We start from the raw sequence: 20,625 nt of genomic DNA, 5'->3' as shown, positions 1-20,625 counted from the left end.
TAGCAGTGTTCCAATACTTGAGGGGTTGCCCACAAAGAAGAGGAAATCAAGCTATTCTCCAAAGCACCTGAAGGCAGGACAAGAAGCAACGGATGGAAACTAATCAAGGAGAGAAGCAACCTAGAACTAAGGAGAAATTTCCTGACAGTGAGGACAATTAACCAGTGGAACAACTGGCCTCCAGAAGGTGTGGGTGCTGCAATATTAGAGGTTTTTAAGAAGAGGTTGGGCAACCATTTGTCAGAAATAGTATAGGGTCTCCTGCTTGAGCAGGAGGTTGGACTAGAGGACCTCCAAGGTCCCTTCCAACTATTATTCTGGTGTTCTGGTAATGATAAGTGCACCATCGGAAGACCCAAACGATCAAGTTAGGGGTATATCATTATGGAGAAAATATATATGGGTGGTCATTAAGAGCTAACGCCAACTTGATGGAACACAATCAGTCAAGAAGGGTTGCCATGTTTTACTGGGAAAAATTTGATTGACTATTAGACAACAGCAGAGAAACACAGAACAATATTTACCAACAACCACCATCACTGAGATTTCTTTGTGAAACTCTGCCCTGAGACCCGACTAACATTTGCCAGCAGTTTGCCTCCAATTTATCATTCAGTTTGCCAGATTGCAAATGACACCTTTGGAAGAATGTGGTTGATCAATGGGCAGTTTCCTATTTGTTACAAGAGGGACACAGTGCCTCTACCCTAAGCCCTGGTTTTTGACCCCTATTTTCCAATTGCTGCAGCAGGCTCTAGATAGACTCTGAGGGTGCCTGCTGGCTTGTTTCTCTTTTGCCATAGTAACAATAGGGTTAGCAATTTATTTCCAAACTTATGCTCAGGAAGATTTGCTATGACCTAAATTTGAGGAACCGGAATTGATTGGCCATTTCTTTACTGACATTAACCAAGAAACTTGTTTATTTTAAGAATCCAAATGTATATTTGAAAGGTAGTTAACCTTGTTTAAAAGTCATCTGTCTCCATCAGTGTTGGCTGTTTATGGAATTTGACATGTGCTAAAAGCATCTATACTGAGAAACTACATACGCCTGCAGCAGTTTCAATCATGCAAAGCCATCAATGTTTCCTGGAATTATTTACGTTATTTTATTGCTATCTCTGCCTTCTATGCAGCAAACAATTTGACAGGTCATCTCTATACAGAAAGCATTTCCATCAGCTGAAAGCTGGCAGCCTGTTGGTTCATAGAATAGCATATTTTTATTTAAACATCTTGGAGTGACACTCAAAATATCTGAGTGTGATGTTAAACATGGTATTGCGTTCAGTTTATCAGAGGATTTTTTTTTAAGCAGGAGAAGAAAAGCAAGAAAGACAAAGAGATGATAGTGCCAGTTAACCGGTGCTCAGTTATAAAGTTCAAAGGCTTACAGCTATAGATTATCACCAACCTTCCCCAATCTGATACTCTTCAGGTGTTGCACTACTATAAGCAGTACACACTTTCATCAGCCTGAGCCCTGCACCACGTTGAGGGCTGCATTCCACAAATGGGAGAATCCAACACATGTTTTGGGGGAGAGGGAGTGGAGGAGTGATTTTAAGAGATGAAATGGGTGCCATATGTCCCTGGAAGGCTTAAGATTTCAATTAGCCTCTTATAAGCCACATTCGAAAAGAAAAGGCTGGAAAGAAAGATGGTTGCAGGGGCTCACATTTGGAGGGCATCAGACTGGGTATGGTTGCTTTATTCTAATTTGAAAACGTCTGGGACAAACACTGAATATTTTTTATTTCCAGCTTTAGTGGGTATTATTATGTTAATAACAGAGTATCTGCACTGTAGAACTAATTTAAACAATTGAGCGATTGGTAGAACATAGCAGAGAATTTGGAGATCCTTACCAGACAGAATTAGTAAATAGACAGGGAAACAAAGAGTTTGCCCTTGGATATTGTGGATTCCTTAATCAATTCAATGAAGTCCCATTCCTGATCTTTGGGTAAATATCTTAGATTGTATACCTGGGGTTCTTTCATATTAGCATTATAACCACCAGTCAAAACTACATTATGCTGAGATAGGATTGGTCAATGAGAATCACAGCTGGCCAGCAAACTGGACTTAGTTCTGTTTTGTCAAAATCCAACAAACACTTGGCACTCACTTTAGAGCAGGCCTGTTAAACTCGCAACGTCCCATGTCACGTGACATGTCGCGATGCGTTGTGACTTTTTTGCCATTGCTGGCAGTGGGGTGGGCGCGGTTTCGCTATGATGCATCCGGCCCACGAGTCAGCAGTTTGACACCCCCGCTTTAGAGATTCAAAAGACTGGCTAAAATAATATGTAGTGTACTATATTCTCCTAGGTGAATACAGGACTAATATAAAACTAATATTACCACATATAGGACTAATATAAAACTAATATTACCACACAGTAATCCTTAGAATTAAGGGAGAATAAAAAACATGGTTAGTTAACTGGCCTGCTCTCAGCCAAATCCTTCTTCTCCTGTAGAGAGGCATCTTAATATTCTTTTCCTGGCACGTGACATGTTATGGATATTATAACGTTTTCCCTTCCACCAGCAGATGTCTTAATTTCTGTAATGGAAGTAAGAAGCACAAAATCCAGCCTGCTTTTCTGCTCCAGGCATTATTTTAAATGTTCAGGCCCATAAGAAAGAATAATGCAGTGAGCACTAAAGGGCCACAGACTGCAGCTCAGGTTTTCTCTCTTCTGAAGGGTATCTGGAGATTTGAGTGGGGCTGAAACCTTCTGATCTTTTCTTTTCAAGGATGGGAATAGGAGCTGAGGGCCTCTTGGAGCCAAACTTCTCCTATCCCTACTCTTAAATCTCGTCCTTCAGAAACAGCATTTAAAATATCACTCATCAGGCTAATTTAGGATCTTCAGGGGATGGGGATGGGGATGGGGATAAAGAAGCTTCCTAGGGACTTCCTGCTGCTACTGCTCCTTATTCCCATTTTTACAGCATTGCTAAATTTCAGCATTATAATCTTGGAATCCTGGGGAGTCACATGCAGCTCATGGTTTCTTGACTCCTGCTGAAATTCAACTTGGAATTATACCACTTATAATGCCACTTTATAATGCCTTGGTAAGAGCACACTTGGAATACTGCATCCAGTTCTGGTCACCACAATATAAGAAAGATGTTGAGACTATACAAAGATTGCAGGGAAGAACAATAAAGATTATTAGGGGACTGGAGGCTAAAAAATATGAAAAACAGTTGCAGAAATTGGGTATGTCTAGTTTAATGAAGAGAAGGACTAAGGGTGACCTGATAGCAATGTTCCAATAACTAAGGAGTTGCCACAAAGATATAGGGTTCAATCTATTCTCCAAAGCACCTGAAGGCAGGACAAGAAGCAACGGATGGAAACTAACCAAAGAGAGAAGCAACCTAGAACTAAGGAGTAATTTCCTAACAGTGAAAACAATCAATGGAACAGCTTGCCTCCAGAAACTGTGAATGCTCCAACACTGGAGGTTTTTAAGAAAAGGTTGGACAGCCATTTGTCTGAAATGGTATAGGGATTCATGCTGGAGCAGGTGATTTGACTAGAAGGGCGCCAAGATCCCTTCCAACTCTATGATTCTGCTATGCTTAGGTTTACTTTTCACCATTTATATATCTGTATGTCCAAGACCAGCCCTGCAATAAGCAAGGTGAAGCAACCACTTTCTGCTCTCAGCATGGATTTAGAGTTAATAAAAGCAGGACTGGGTTTCTGAATGGTTCTCCCTTGCCCCAGGTGTTGACCCTCTATGCCTTTATATTAGTGGGGCATCTAGACTCTACTTCAAGCCTCCAATGATTTGACAGTATTGCATCCTAAGGTGGATGAACCATGGACATGAGCATAGATAAGTTCTATGAAGATAAAAAAAATAATTAGCATCTGGAATGGAATTGGCCTCATATGGGCTAATGCTTTTTGTTTTTCATTAGAACAATGTAGAACTTTTGCCCCTGACATAATTTTAGTGTCCCTAACTAGAATCACTACCTGCCTTTTAGCTGTGATTCCCTCTTCACCTGCTGAAAGTCTACCTCTTACCGCTTTTTGCTAACATATAATTCTCTTGCAAACCTATAATTTTGTTTTTAGTTTTTGTTAACTGCTAATTGCAGGAACAAAGCCATGCCAAATAAAGGTATGTAAATTGTGTAATGTGCATACTTTATTCCAAATACTTCCTTGTTATGAAAGCAACAGCACGACCTATGACAATATAGCGTATGGAAGCTTCAGTACTTCTAAGAAGCAGCAACATAAAACACTTTAGGCCAAAAACAGGGCTTTTGGCCCCATATTGGCCTTACATCCGTGGGGGAGTTGGAACATTTTAAGAATATGATTTATAATAAATTCTTCTTGAAAAGTGGAAATCTGATACAAGCCAACTGTACCCAGCCAATTTTACTTGCAAGTCAATGGCTGGAGAGAGCGGAAAAAACAGCCAGCTAGAAGAAAAACAACTACTTCTGCATTCCCAAAGTATCTGTAAGGAAAAATTGGCATAAACAGAAATCATTACGTTTTCCCATCCCACCCAGCAATACTTTGATAAACATGGGCTTGGTAACTACCACTTATCCTCACAGATTCGGAGAGCTGGTATGGTCCCTTTGAGCCACAGAGTCCAGCCCTTTGCTTCATGAAGGAATCCAGACTGAAAGGGAAATGTGCCACATCTCTGTGTAATTGAATTTATTTATTTATTTATTTTATTGGATTTGTATACCGCCCTATTCCCGTAGGACTCAGGGCGGTTTACAGGGCAGTTAAAACCATGAATACAAAAAAATTAAAAACAATTAAATTCCAATGTCAAACTACTTTTATGCTCACTTTTTCCTAACATTCAGTCAATTTGCTGTCCTTTAACTTCAATTAATTATTCTGTCTCTAGCATCTCTGACAATTTTAAGCTTTAAACTTTCTGCTGTGTGACATCCTTTTAGATGTTTGAAGAGTGCTGTCCGTTTTTTTTCTTGTCACAGTTAAATACTCCCTCTTCCTTCAGCCACTCTTCATAGAGCCTGCTTGTTCCCGGATCATCATTGTTGCCTTCTAAATCTGTTTTTATTTTTGAGGTACTATATACCCGCCTAATTGCCATGTCATACTTTCTACAGCTTGCTAATGGGAGCAGCATGGAGTACTTTGTCAAATACTTTGCAAGGTATTTTTATAGAATTTCTATGGATGCTAAGGAAATCACCTGACCCAAAAATGAAATTAATTTAGTCTGACAATGGCTTCTTGAAAAATCCATGTTTCCTGGTAATAACTTCACTGTTGCCAAAGTGAAATAAAGTTAGTCAGGAAAGGACATTATTAATAATAAATCACATTGTGATCTCTCTAGAACTTTTTCTCTTTCCTGTAGATAGGGACATTCCTCTAGTTGCCTGGTACCTAAGGATTTCTGAATGCATAAAACCAGGAAGTCCTCCAATACCCTAAGATACAATTCAACTGGTCAAAAAGATGTAAACATTCAGTATAAACTATTGCAAACCACTTTCTTGAACTCTAAAGTATGCATTCAGCTGCACTTAAGTTTCAGCTTTCCCTCAAATCAGATATAGCAATTCTCCCAATCTTCTTGCTATTTCCACATCTTTGACTAAGTTTACTACTGATTAGTTATCAAGTCTTATTGATCCTTCCTTTGATCTGAAGAAAAAAAATGTCAACAAGATTCAAGATTTTCCTGGAAAAAACCATGCTTGACAGAAATTGCCTTTCCACAGATATTGGAATAATTAGAGTCTTCGTGTTATGCTCACTTGTTGAAGTTTACTACAGAGTCACTCCTCATGTGTTGTTTCCAGTTTAGTTTTCAGTTTGGGGGCTATAACAACATTGAGCTCATTGGTGAGTGAGCTACCTCAGGAATTAGACATCCATATTGCTTCTGCTGGATTTCTCAGGGGCATTTGATATTACCGAGCATGGGATCCTTCTGGGATGCTTGGGCTGATAGCTTCAAAGACTCATTTGACTAAGAGCCCTCAGACACGCATTTCTCAGTGAGCCTCTCTCCTCAGGATTTCATCAAGAGTCCATTTTGCAGGTTATCCATGTTATATTTTTAACATGGAAATCTTGGGGGATAACTTCAGGGTAGGCCTTCCAGAGTTTGGAGACTCATTTCTATGATAGTAGTAAGCAGGTTTACCTCTTTCTTTTTCATTTAATGTCAGTGAGGATGTATACTGTTGCACTGAGGCAGAAGTGCTCTGCAAATTAGTACTGTTTAGAGAAAGCAGCAATTTGGAGCTGTGGCCCACCTTTTGCAGTCTCTACCTTTCTTTCATACTTGGTCCTTCTTCCACAAGAATTTTTGCCCATCATATGTGAACACAGGAATTTCTACCCTTATGAAATGAAGTTTTTAAAGTTCTGAAGTGAGGAGCCATTTTTCAAAGCAGAGGTGGCCATTTCATACCCTTAAGCTCAAAGTGATTGCAGAAAATTTGATTTCCCCACCCCTCCCCCGCCCCAATGAAAACCCAGTTATTCAGATCCCGTCTTGAATTCTGAAACACACCAATTCAAATGAGCCTGGGCACAAAAGGGAGGGCAGTAAAGGAAAGCAAGCTCACCAGCACAGACAAGGAAGGACAAGCACTGAAAAGCTGTGGATTTTGAATGCATTTAAAGTTCCTGATGCTTCCAAGAACCCCTTTGGCTTGTGCACACCAGGCTGGTTGCATCTGCTATTGCAATAAAAAGACAGCTGCACACTACACCTGAGGGAAACAAAATTATGAGTGTATGTGCATGGGACCATGGTGAGAAGACACACCCGCACAAACATGATTGGAAGACTGCCTTCACAATGTTTGCATAAATTCTGTGCCTTGGGAACTTTGCGGTAATGTAGCGAGCTTCCTTTGATCAGCCACATTTTCTGTGGCAAGGAAACCCATGAAGCCACATGCTACACACATCATAAGGGTACCCTTTAGGTTTGTGTGAATGAGGCATGCTCTTGCTATTGTATGGACTGAACAGGCTCCAAGTACAAGTGCTTCACATTTTCATTACAGCAATTGTCTACATGGCCTCCCTTGAAAAGAATATTAGGAAACCATGGCTGGAAGAAAACGTTGCAGTTTATACTGCTTTATAGTTTTCAGTTTGTAAACCGTACAGTATTATATTACCCTTAGGCCTAGCTTCTGGTTGGTTTCCAACTTCTGTTAGAGAGCTTGTTCTTATTTATAAGGGTCAAAATGTTGGATACCATGTTATCTGATGTTTCCTGCTATAGGAAGCTGCTTGTAGAACCCATCTTCTTTTAAGGAACTGCTATGCATGCCACTATCAGAAGAAACAAAATCAGAGTCGGATCCTTTTCAGTTGTAGCAATGCAACTCTAGAGCTGCCTTCCTATTTCACAGCTCTGCCCTTCAAATTGGCACTGTCTTACATAAAGAATTATGTTGGTCTATTACTTAGAGACCTCTGTGTGGGACAAACAATGGCTAATAAATATTGCAATGAACAGATTGAGAAAAACCTCAGTTTTCCATAGTACAGCATAAAACAATGTTTCTCAACCTTGGCAATTTGAAGACAGGTAGACTTGAAGACAGGTAGACAGGTAGACTACCTGACTTGAATTTGAAGACAGGTAGAGTTCAAGACAGCTTAGCTATGCAGGTTCCCATGGCTGGCTGAGGAATTCTGGGAGTTGAAGTCCACTCCTCTTAAAGTTGCCAAGGTTGGGAAAACCTGCCACAAAACATTGTTGGTTTCTTTTTTTCTCCATAAGCAGAAGTTCCCATTATGTAGAAATGTGTCAAGGGACTGTCCTCAATTTTGTTTCCTATCCCTGGTAAATGCACTCACAGACTGCAGCATCAGTTCCCTCACTACATAATAAATGTGTTGACTAAGCATTTCTGAATAGGTGGGCCTGCCCTGGTACACAAAAATAGAGCAAACATTTCCCTTCAAGTTCAGGTTCTGAATTAACATGGTGACAACCCAGCCACCTCTGAAATTTCAAATCTTTCTGAAAAGAACTAAAGGTAGTACTACAGTGGCAAAAAATAGACATTATAAAGTATCAAAAATGTGTAATCAGAAACAGCAAAAAACTGAAAGAGAAACGTTAGCCTGGCAGTGCTAGGATAGGGACTGAATTCACCAGATTCACTTTCCAATCATCCTGCACCCAGTTTGCTTTTGCTGAGCCACCAAGATCCAAGTTACAGGAAAACCATGGGAAGCCTCCTTGTGCTCGGCAAGGCTACTGCCACCCTATAGACAGCTAGACACAGAGGGCAGAGCACGTGAGAGGGACTCTGAATGGGAAATCCAAATCCTGTGTCAGTTCAATGCTGAACATGAGTACAGCTAATTTGCTGGGGAGAAGGGCCCTCTGGATCCTGAGAGCAAGAGAGAGGAAAACCTTAATTGGTCCATTTGTGCCACACTCAAGTGCTTACAAGGTGCTAGTAAAAAAGCTGTGATAAGTTTGATAAGCTTGTCAACTCTGGAAGCTGGAAGATCAAACAGATGCTTGCCTTCTGGGGCCACGCAGAGCTAAGGAAAGGTACCAGGCTGTAACAGCACCAGTGGATCTTTGGGTATTCAATCCTGGTTCAGAAATCCAGGCTCCCCAAAAAGAGTCAACACAGTAGAAGCTCAATAACGTCTAACTCAATGCCTGGGTGCCTTCTTTCCATTCTAATGTCCTCTCTGCCTATGTATTACTAGGAAATCCCAGCCACAGCCTACCTGTTTTAATTCCTATAGGCATCTAACCAATACCCCGGAAGCCAAGCCTGTGAGATTGGAATACCTTCATTGATTTGGGAGTTAGTGACAAGGTACCAACGAGGCAGAACTAATATATATCATTGACATCTCCCTCAAAAGCATCAAATTACACGGTAACTGCCTGAAATGAAGAAGCAGCCCTCTGTGGACAGCAGAGCAGGGCAGCTGGGAGTCCAGCCACATCAGATAACAAGGGGACTTGGGGTTTCCTGGACCAAAATGAGGCTGTAAATAGATAAATGCACCTCTTGCTGAGCGAAAAAAAGAAAATAATAGTTTCCAAGACCTCAACTCACTTATTTTACTGCTAGGAATTGAGGGGGATTTTCCTGCACCAAGCATATTATCCTGATGAGTTTATAAAGATGCCCACAATAATATCAAAGGCATCATTTATTACCCTTGGTGCTCCCACAGCATACTCTATCAAGATACATCTAGCTCTACATTATGTACTTCTTATCTTAGCCTCAATGTCTTATCCCTGGGTCCAGTGACTGGGTTAAACTTTCTAGGATCCCTCTGTGCTAGCAGAGAAATACATATTCAAAGACGAAGTTAATTCCTCCTGTGGTTTAACCTTACGGTGGGCTGAAAGTTGATTAGAGTATAAGTCACAAGGTTTAGTCACTTACATTTCCTAGAAGGATGAATAATGCAATTCCTCAGAAATGGGACCACACCTATGATTAGCTAGTTTCATCTTCATTCAATATTTGGAAGGAAGAGGACAAAAGGAAAACCTCATCCTTTCCAGCACCAGATTTTTTTTCGGAAATATCTATTGTGGCCTATTGCAGTTTATCTTGGAAATAGCTTGTGTTGGTTTTAGCTGCAAGTTGTTTTATCTCATTTTCCTTATTGACACAGGTAGTCCTCGATTTACAACCTTTCATTTAATGAACATTCAAAGTTACAATGGAACTGAAAAAAGTGACTTATGACCATTGTTCACATATATGACCATTGCAGTATCCCTATGGTCACGTGATCAAATTTCGGCCAATTGGCAACTGGCTCAGACCTATGATGGTGGCAGGGTCCTGCAGCCATGTAATCACCACTGTAACCTTCTGTCAAGCAAAGCCAGATTGTTTCACTTAAGTTAGTGTTACTAACTTAACAACTGCAGTGAATCACTTTACAACTGTGGCAAGAAGGGTCGTAAAGTGGGAAAAACTCACTTAACTGTCTTAAGGTTAGCAACAGAAATTTTGGGCTCAATTGTGGTCCTAAGACAAGGATCCCCTGTACTTTGAAAAAATATTATTTGATTACCACTATGCCTGAAACATTGAAGACAAAGGATAAAGAATTAAAGTGGGACGATTAACTTCAGAAGTTTCACTACTTAGAACTGGTATCCCCTTCTCTATTTTTTCTCTCTCTCATATGTACACACATATACACAGATTTTCTGGATCTGGGACAGGTTTTGCTGTAATAGTCACAAAGTGCAAATATGGCAAAGGAGCAATAAGAGTTAGATTGCACACCTCTAAGCAGCAGTAGCAAGATCCTGCCATCAAAGCAGTTAGCTTACAGCTGTTTGGGGACTAGAAAAATTCCTCTTGACAGCCTGCCAGAGCCCTGCCAGATTCCCTCATTCTATATGAACCATGTTCAATACAATTATTTAGGTTATTTATTCTTTCACGCAACTGCTTTACTTTTCTTCCTTAGCGGTGTCTTCAATTATCAACACAGCAGAAATGCTTGCTTTCTTTTTTAAAGTCACTCAATCTACTTTCTTCTACGGTCTCTTTTCCCAGTTTAAGGTTTGTTTTGAGAATTCATGGCTTCTATTGCACACCAAGAAAGGTCAGTGCCCCAAACATATCACTTATGACATGTCTGTGCCTAGTATGGTCTTGAGAGGGGTTCGGTCATAGATGTCTTGAATGTTTCTATCAAGAAGAAAAATCATTTTTAAAATGGGTGGAAAAAATACCATCTGTGAAAAATGGGAGGTCCGGGATTGAGAATGAGAGATGTTTCATCTCTTCATTACTGAATCCAAAATCAGCTTATAGCTAGGCTGTTAATAAAGATATTAACAGCAGAGGAGAGATTTATACTCCTGTTTGTATTCTAACAGTACTATCAGATGGAAAACTGGAGACCAACTCAAGGTCACCTGGCAATAGAGCCAAGCAAAGATTTAAGCCTGCTTCTTGCTGAACCTGGTACCACGCTTCCTAATCACTATACCTCATTACAAAGTATAGTGCTGGATTTGGAAAAACGGAGCCCTAATTTCAAGACAGAAGATAGGTATGTTATCAAAAGAACTTTATTACTACCTTACTGTAGTCCTGATTGAATGGGGGACTACCAGTACAGGAGCTTTGTTATTTCTAAGTCCAGAATTGCTCTGTGCCCTTTTTCCAGGTCACTGTGCAGAGAAAGCCCAGCTTGGCACCAACTGAGGCACCCACACTGCCTTTAGTTCAAACAATGCGTCACTAATTACAGTAACTTCCATCCACTACTAATTTGGCGCTCAGCTAGCCGATAAGTGCTGGATAGAAAATTTCCATGGGTATTTGGACAGAAAGGGGCACAGCCTGTCATAAGGAGCAATGCCCTCCCAATGCTCCTGAATTCAGCAATTAAGCTGCTGGCAAGAGCTGCATGCAACTTAACCCTGAAATATAATTGTTCCCCACGGGTGGGAATGGAAATGCAGCAGCTGCCGCTACTCTCCACTAAGTACAGTCTCACCCTGATTCTCCCAGCTGTATAACATCTCCCGGCTTCAACGGCAGGCAGTGCTTTGGGTGGAGATATCATGCACAACTTCTCATTGCCAGCTGCTCTGCTCTTTGTCTTTTAGCCAGTTGCTGTTGGACTGTCATTTTGACACAGAGACAACTGCCTTCCCTTCGTTCTGTCCTAAAAGGAACCGGTAAGAGTGCACATTTTCTGGTTTGAGAATGATTACAAGGACCTAAGCCTACATTCTGCATCTTACATCAGGGGACTATCCAAAAGGGAGAAAAGTGGGGATAATCCTAACCAGGTCATCAGGAAGAAGGAAAGGTTTCAGCCTTGATCTTACTCAAGACTTTCTGTGGTTTTGATTTTTAACATCTTTATGAAAAAATGAAATTCTTCTAAGATACACCTTCCAAAGGGGGGGGGGGTGTGAAGTTTGACTGACTCCTACGTCATGAACCACAATGTGCAATAGCAATATTGTAAAGACCTACTATTACCCACATGCAACTTGTGTGTATAAAAGTAATTACACACAGGCCTTGTTTGCAGGACATACTTAAAACAGCTAAATTAACTGTGGTTTATTCAAGTCCCAGTTTTTTGACTTTGTATGTCACTGAATCCTCATTGGACCGTGGGACTAAGATGTGGGTGGCTAATTCCTAGTGCAAATTTAAATATTCACTTATCTGCCTTATTCCTATGTTAGAAAAGCAAACTCAGTTACTGAGGTTTTGGAAATGGTTGTACTACACCTGAAACACATCAGCAGAGCTCTTCACTCATTGGAATTGCTGGCAGCGCCTCTGGTGACAAGCACACTTGTACAGGGAAGGCTGCAGTACAGCAGTGACTGAAAACCTTTCTGAGCCAGCTGAATTGTGATTATCTACAATCACATCTGCCACCTGATATGGAACAAGTCTTAACTGATTAGAAGCTGCAACTGGGGGAAAAGGCAGCAGCAAGGTCTATCTGAAAGATCTGCATCAGTTGTTCCTAGGACACAGATTAATGGGTTGATATTTACTTTTAAAAGGGACGCGGTGGCTCAGTGGGTTAGGACGCTGAGCTTGTCGATCAGAAGGTCGGCAGTTTGGCGGGTCGAATCCCGAGTGCCGCGTAACAGAGTGAGCGCCTGTTACTCGTCCCAGCTTCTGCCCACCTAGCAGTTCGAAAGCACGTAAAAATGCAAGTAGAAAAATAGGGACCACTCCGGTGGGAAGGTAACAGCGTTCCGTGCGCCTTTGGCGTCTAGTCATGCCGGCCACATGACCACGGAGACGTCCTCGGACAAACGCTGGCTCTTCGGCTATGAAACGGAGATGAGCACCGGCCCCTAGAGTCGGAAACGACTAGCACGCATGTGCGGGGGAACCTTTACCTTTACCTTTATTTACTTTTAAAGTCATCACATTTCCTTTCAAAACAGATCGGCACAACCAGAAATTAGAAGCAAGGAGTTTTCTGCATCTCTCTGCTATCATCTAGAGTTGTCTGGATTTTGGCAGCCCGTCCTTAGTACCCAGCCAACGGCTTAGGATGTGATTACCTAAATTAGTGCTTCTCCCTTTCTGAACTTATGAACTTGTCCAGCCCTTAAAATACAGAGACACCCCTTCTCAGAGGCCAACCTTTCTCCACGGCAGGATAGAGCCTTCTCCTGCATTACTCCCAGGGAATGGAATGTACTTCCTCGGGACCTGCTTTGGCAAATTTCCTCTTCCTGCATGTAAAGTCTGTACATATGCTCCTCTTTCTCCAGCCTGTTATTCATTTGCGATACCTAAGTTTTAAACTTATTTAAAAAAAACAACGACAGCCACCGGAGTGTTTTTGCTAGTATTGAGGGAGGGGAAATGGCATCTAAATCCCGTAATGCAGTGTTTCCCAACCTTAGGAACTTGAAGATGCGTGGACTTCAACTCCCAGAATTCCCCAGCCAGCATAGCTGGCTGGGGAATTCTGGGAGTTGAAGTCCACGCATCTTCAAGTTCTTAAGGTTGGGAAACGCTGCCGTAATGAAAGAAAATGTTTAACCCTGCATGTTTTCCCACCGTGCTCCTTCTGGAGAAAAGAAAGGCGGGACCCAGAACCGGCACATAGCAGCAGCTGGTTGCTAGGCGCAGAGGAGAGGCTTGCCTTAAATCTGGCCTTCCCAGTCCAGGGAGAAGATCCGGGTTTCTGGTTGCAGGAGAGGCACCGTCTCCCCACCCCTCCCCACCCCCGCGCGCACTCCTGCTGGGAAAAGCGCCCCCACCCCCGAGCCGCCGCCTGACGGAGCCGGGGGTTCGCGCACATGTGTTTCTAATGCACCACGAGCCCCAGGGCGCCGGCGCACGGAAAACGGCACCAAATTCCTTTCTGCTCAAGTAATGGGCCCCAGCAGCCTCCGCAAGTGGGGGGGGGGAGAGAGAGAGAGAGAGAGAGAGAGAGAGAGAGAGAGAGAGAGAGGGAGGGAGGGAGGGAGGGGAAGGGCGGCTGGCGAGACCCCAGGCGTGGAGGAGGGGAAGCACCACGCCGCCTTCAGCCTCCCTTTTTTTTGGGGGGGGGGAAGGGGCACAGCTGCTCGGCCCGGGAAAAAAGGCGAGCCTTAAGAGGGCGTGGCTTTAGCCCAGGGGTCTTCAAACTTGGCCCTTTTATGACTTGTGGACTTCAACTCCCAGAATTCCTCAGCCAGCCAAGCTGGCTGAGGAATTCTGGGAGTTGAAGTCCACAAGTCATAAAAGGGCCAAGTTGGAAGACCCCTGCTTGAGTTTAGCCGGACCGACGCCCGGGGGAAAGCGAGGCCAACAGGTCGTGGCTGCTCTCGGCCTTTTCTAGAAGCCTGGCGGAGCGGCTTCCTCAGGCGGGCTTCGAGCGGGCGGCGCGCCGCTCCTGAGCGCGCTCTCGCCCCCACCCCCCAATTCCACCCCCCCCCCGGGAGCCCGAGTCAATTGCGAGGCAGCGGAACGCCGGCACCCGAGCAACTCCTCCCCTACGCCCCCGCGCCGCGCCCTCTCGCTTTTGACGTAGAAAGCGGCCACGTGCGATTCCCACGACTGGACGTCCGGAGAGAGAGACGTTCTGAGCCCCAAGCCCGGACGTGCTCCCCGCCCTCCCGCGATCCTAAGTCGGAGTCATTTTTGACGGAAGGTCACAGCTAGGTAGGTGGGAGGGAGGGAGCTCCCGCCCAGCATCTTCCCTCCCCCCCCCGCCCCGCCAGAGCAGCGCAGAGGCAGAGCCTTTGTCCGTCCTCGCTCTCAACCCCCAGGCGGTTTCTGCCGCGTTCAGCACTTTTCTGCCTCCCAGCCGGGAGCCGTTCCTCTCGGTAATTGAATTGATGCCCCACAGCCCGCTAAGCAAGCACGGCCAGGGAATAGGGAATGGCCAGCCTTTCCCAAGATCGGGAGTCTTGTCGTCACCCAAATGACCTTGAGCCGCAAGAGAAAGGCGGCCAGGGGCCTTCCACCCACTGCCGCGCCCTCCAACAGTCCTTCCACCGCACTCTGGGGATGAATTGCTCCAGGATGGGGCCTGCTGTGTGGACAGCTGCCTCCCAGCCAGGGTAAGGCTTGCTGCATAAAGAAGTTAATTGTTCAGCCCCACCCCAATCATTCCCAGCTGGCTTCTCCAGCATCTTTTGGGAATAAGATCCAGACAGCAGACTTTTCTTGGTCCCCTTTCTTAGGAACGTGGGTAGGGTTTCTTTTGTCCCACCTCCGGATGTTGCTTTCAGTGCTCAGACTGGATCCTAGAGGGTGCTGAAGCCTTCGGCTCGTTCATTATTAAAAATTTGAGGTTTGCCAGCTTTCTTGGTCCTTTGGCAAAGCATTGTATCACTGGAGCAATAGGTTCAAACTACACAATAACTGGGAGAAATAGTGGGCTCTTTAAAAGAGGTGGGAGAGAGGGAGAGCCTCCACTTAGAAATCGGCTTTAAGGCTCCCTCTTCACAAGTGGCACTTGATCAAAACCAAAGGAAGCCCTGGTCTTCCTTTTCCCTGAAACTCACTCTTCCCATTTAGAGCCCTATGGACACACCCATTTTTTTCTGAGCTACGTGGCTTCGCAATTTCCACCTACCAAATTCATCAAAGCCAACCCAGCCCCCATAATTCCATCATACTTCAACCCCATTGTCTACCCCAAAATCTCTGCAGCTGTCACATCAGGTGTTTTTTTTAGCTACATGATACCATCTGATACCATCCCTTCTCTGTTTCACTGCTAGAGTGAACCGGATGAGACACAGTCCAGAAAACCTGGGCAGAGTCCAACGTTGGGTTCCAAATAGGAAAGGGTTTAAAATGCTGGAGGAAGAAGCGGCATGTTGCAAGAGGAAAAAGGCTTTCTGTTGCAGCATTGGATGGAAGGGGCTGTTCCCACCCACCCAGCAGCCTTGGAGAGCAAGCTGGATGAAAATGCTTCAAGAGGACAAAGGAAGGCCAGCCAACAGGGGAAGAGATCTCAGGGCCAGGATAGCAGGCATGAGTAGAAAACTAATGCAAATGGAAAAAAAAGAAGAGCCAAAAATGGGGTATGGAACTAAGATCATGCTAGGACAGGGGATTCCCAGGTTCAGATCCCAGCACAATTAAGATTTTTATAGGACCGCTGATATATGTTATCAGTTTTGTTAATTCATATGGTTATTATGAGTATAAAATGCCATCCAAAGCTCTTTGGAAGAAAGAGGAAATAAAATGGCCTAAACCTGGTAAAAGAAGATGGCTAGTACAACAGTGCAAATACAAAGGGTAATAAAAACTTGAAAAATTGCAAGGATACCATTCCAGGATGCAACAGCAAATTGACAGATTTTAATATTCTTCCTGGAGCTTCAGAAAGGAGGGTGGTAGCTGGATCAATGGGACTCAAGAAGGGAGGCTGGTTAGCAGCAAATATCTTTAATTAAATTCTGACCAGCTCACAGGGCAATGGTATAATTGAAAGCATCTCTGAAAGCTCCGGGAGGGGTTTACTGATAGCTAATGCCATCTTCAAAAACTGATTTACAGGGCAGAATTAATGTCATGACAGGATTTTAAATTCTTAAATTTAACATGCACCATTCGCCTGCCTGCTTATTATAAAGATCCAGGAATCTCTCTAATTTCAAGAAGCTCGAGAAAGAGCTTTAAGTATGTCATGTCACAAAAGCCAGTAAACTTACTGCCAAGCCACCAAATCTGACTGACTTCAAGCTGGACTTCTCCCTACAAAATCCAGCCACACACATTTCTGGAGAGATCAAAATTACATGATTCTTGTCTTTTAAAACACAGCAGAACTACTTCTGTTACGGGTGGGTGTCTTTTGTACTTTTTAGAGAAGGGATTTTTCCTTAGGAGCAAATCCATGAATATTGTTGCAACACTGCCCCATTTTTTAGAAATTGATGCATTAGATATGACCCTATATTTAATTCAAGGAATTTTCTTTCATGTTGATCCCCTTACCTGCTCCCTAAGCTGTTGACAGCAGTTTCATGCTGATCGCTATTACCCCTACAACCCCAAATAGCCTGCTCTCCCAGAGATATGGCTTTTTCATGCTAGATCCCATGAATATAATTTACTCCTCCAACCCTCCCAATTAGTATTGCTACTTAGGCAGCATTATTAATTTCACAATTTTACAGTATGTGGGAAGAGGAAATGACAGGCCACTATCCTAAAAAGCTGACAGCTTGATTTCTGACAGTGGGAACAGAACAAAAGAATGATTATATTTGATATATTATATAGTCTTTGCTTGCTTTTAACTCATTTTGCAAGAGACTTTTCTTCCTGTTGCAGATTTACTCTTCTGAGCATAATTTTTTTCCCCACACAATGCTGTGATCATTTCCCATTGTTGTTTCTCCACTTCCTACCACAAGCCATACTATATATGTTCTTCTGGCTGCCTCTTTATTGTTAGCAAGTGGATGTACAGTGATTTATAGGCAGCGTCTCCGGCTAACCAGTCCATGAGGCCCTAGCTTCCAAGTTGGAGTCAGGGAGGAGGGTCTCAGAATGCTTGAGCCTTGAAAGGGAAGGAAGTAGGCAAAAGAACAGCTGGAGACCTTCTGCTGTGGAGGAAAGAGAAGAGGAGGAGTGAGCTTCAAAGAAAGAAGACCTCCCCCTACGAAGCACATGGCATGTGTGTGCATATGGTAGGGAGGAAAGTAGGAGTACTAAAAGGGGAAGGAAACTAATAGGCTGGAAAAGAGTAAAGCACAGATGAAGGCTTTTTAATATCCCCAGAAAGCCATGTCTACCATCTTCCTCTCCAGAAATGTGTATGAAACTCATGGCCCAGCAGGAGATGACAGGAACTAGCTGTCCGTCTGCAACCAATGTTGCTGATAAGATGGGCAGCTTCAAAGACATTGCAATAGATGAGAAGAAATAGGGGCAGATCAAGTTCAAAGCACAGAACAGGGTTGGTTTCAGCTTCTCAACTGGAAGTCATATCCTGCCAAGAAGACCGAAGAAAACGAAAGACGCTATCTTGCACACTGGCATATGTCTTTGGAACGAGGAAATAAATGTTGGTGGCACCTCGCTGGCGCTCTCTAGGTTTGGAAACCAAGCATAGGAAGGCCAAGTGGAGCCTTGGTGGAGCAGTGGGCTAATGCCTCCTTAAGTAACACCAGCTGCCTGCAATTATTGCAGGTTCACATCCCACCAGGCTCAAGGTTGACTCAGCCTTCCATCCTTCCGAGGTAGGTAAAATGAGGACCCAGATTGTTGGGGGCAATTAAGCTGACTTTGTAATAATGCCGCTTGGGGTGTGTGTGAAAGCCCTAACAAGCAGGCATATACATAGAATGAAGGCTACTGCTAAGCTTGTAAGCCGCCCTGAGTCTTCGGAGAAGGGCGGGATATAAATGGAATTTTTTTTTTAAAAAAGTTAGAACTTGGATAGAAAGCTGTCTGGGATTGTGAGAGCTGTTGACTAAACTGGGAAGTAAAAAAAAGCCCACCCAGGAAGAAGGCAATGGCCAACTATGTTGCTGCTGTTATCATAAGAACTGTATGGGGGTGTCTGTAAAATCACTAGGGGTCAAACTCAACTTGGAGAATTTACTTTTTTTTAATCAGTATGCTGAAATTTCTTGCTAAAATTATACCTTATGGGTGCACAAGAGCTTTCAAACAACCTGAATGGGGAAAGGGAACCTCAACAATGACAGAAGGAGTAATCTTCCTGGCAGATAGACAGCGAGAGATGTAGCAGGCTCAGGAGATTCAAGAAACTGTTTTCAGAAAGGGAAAAGCTTGCATTAAAACAAAACAAACATTGAAAATGCGAGGGTCAATATGCAAGGTAAATAATGCCTCATGGGAATCTTAGAACTTTAAGCACTTTCATTTAAATTCTAAATAAGTACTTTTCTATAATCTTTCCCAACTATCACCCAGCTGCTTGGGAATAAGAAGGTAATAGTCGTACATCTGGAGGGCATCTAGATGAGAAAAGCTGCTATGAAAACAAACACAGGATTATTTAAATTATTTTAAAAAAAACCACTAAGTCCACACAGGTGCCTTAAAAGATATCACATCATGAAGTCTACAGAGGGTAGAATCCAGCCATCTACAGTCACTTATGTCACACAGGTATAGTACAACATGCTTTCTATTGTCCCTTAATTTACTTATCTAAATAAAAGAGTAAATGCTGGATTTCACCAGTAGGGAATTGATGCTGAAAAAGAGACCTATTCAAACCTCCCCCCCCAAAGGATATAGGCCACAATTGCTTTCAAGATTAAAAAGCAGTCCACCACCATCCCCCTTATTTTTTACTGCATAATAGGTACCTGATTAACTTATAATTTCAGGCTAAATGCAGTATTGGTAACTTGATTTAGGGGACTACCTGAGCTTCTCCAGTCAAGTCTGCACCTCAGAAAGTATGCATACTAATCTGCCTGGGAATAACCTTCAGTGGCCTGTGCCACCACTGACAAATAAAAGTTGCTTTAAATCTCTGAAAATTATTAATGAGATATAAAAGGAAGGTTCCTTCTGCTTCAGAGCTGTGAACACCTATAAGCTAGAAATATGAATAAGCAAGTCCCATTATTAAAACCTGCCCTTGTTCCATCCTGTTTGGAGGTGGGGACTGCAAAAAATGGAGCAGATGCCAATTGTGTTGTGTCTTTGAAAGGAGATGGCTTCAGCAAGCAGCCTTCAAATCAAGGTTGCTCTGCGAAAGAGTAGCCTCAAGGCTCTCGACCAGGTTGAATGATAGGCCAGGACTCATATAGGCTTCCTCTTCCACAGAGAAGAAAAAGGCCTAAAACACACAAAATCTGGTCGTCTGCAGACCCAGGCCTCAGCAGCTAGGATGAAAGACTGCCACAGTTTGGAGCCCAGCAGTTCTTGGAATTGAGATACCTAGTTCTGGATGCCTCCCTTTACTCCTCTCAGACCCTCCTCCTCCTCCTCCTCCTCCCCCTCCCAGTCCACCAGTCCCTCCCCTCAAGCCTTCAGACCCCCGCCTCCCTCCTTGCCCGGCCCCACCTTCCTTTGTGTAGCGGTTCCCTATCGGAGAACTTTCACCCCCCCAAAAAACGGGGAAAAGAGTGGAAGGCAAGGCCAGGAAGGGCCCTAGGATGACCGCAGCAGGGGGCAGCCTTCCAAGATGACGGCCTAGGGCTGTCTTGTGCGGGGCTACGGCCGTGGGGCTTAGGACAGCTCAGGCAGCAGAGCAGGTGGAAGGAGCGAAGGGGATCCGCCCCCGCCGAGCCGGAGACAAAGTGCCGGGGAGGGGGCGTCCGGACAAGGGCTCAAGTGCTAGGACGTGTCTTCGAAGCCTCAAAGCGAAGGCTTCCCGGGCTGGTCCCCTCGCCCAAAACGGGGCGCTGCCGTTAGGGGCGTCTTTTTCAGCTCCGCTCCGACTACAAAAGACCGTCGGAGCATCTTCAGCCAGTGCCCTCCTTGCATCCCACAAAAAAAAAAAAAAACAACCGTCGCCCCACCTCGCCCGGCAAGCGGCGTTGCCAATGCACCACTTGGGGTTGCTAATGGCTTCTTCCTCCGGCTGCGTCCGCCCGCCCGTCCCACGTTCAGGAGCATCTTGCCGGTGGGAGGCGCGGAATTCCCTTGATCATCCTCCGG

The 20,625-nt window shown here is 43.9% G+C and overlaps 1 protein-coding gene across 1 annotated transcript in view; it reads right to left on the bottom strand.

Moving 5' to 3' along the window:
- The window catches only part of DBN1 (drebrin 1), a 45,764-nt gene that overhangs the window by 24,749 nt on the left and 390 nt on the right, over window positions 1–20,625 (bottom strand). The gene's annotated exons all lie outside the window — the stretch shown is intronic.

Source organism: Vipera berus, assembly GCF_964194415.1.
Source record: "Vipera berus genome assembly, chromosome: 2".
In the NCBI taxonomy this organism is placed as follows: domain Eukaryota; kingdom Metazoa; phylum Chordata; class Lepidosauria; order Squamata; family Viperidae; genus Vipera; species Vipera berus.
This window is presented reverse-complemented; position numbering and strand designations above follow the sequence as displayed.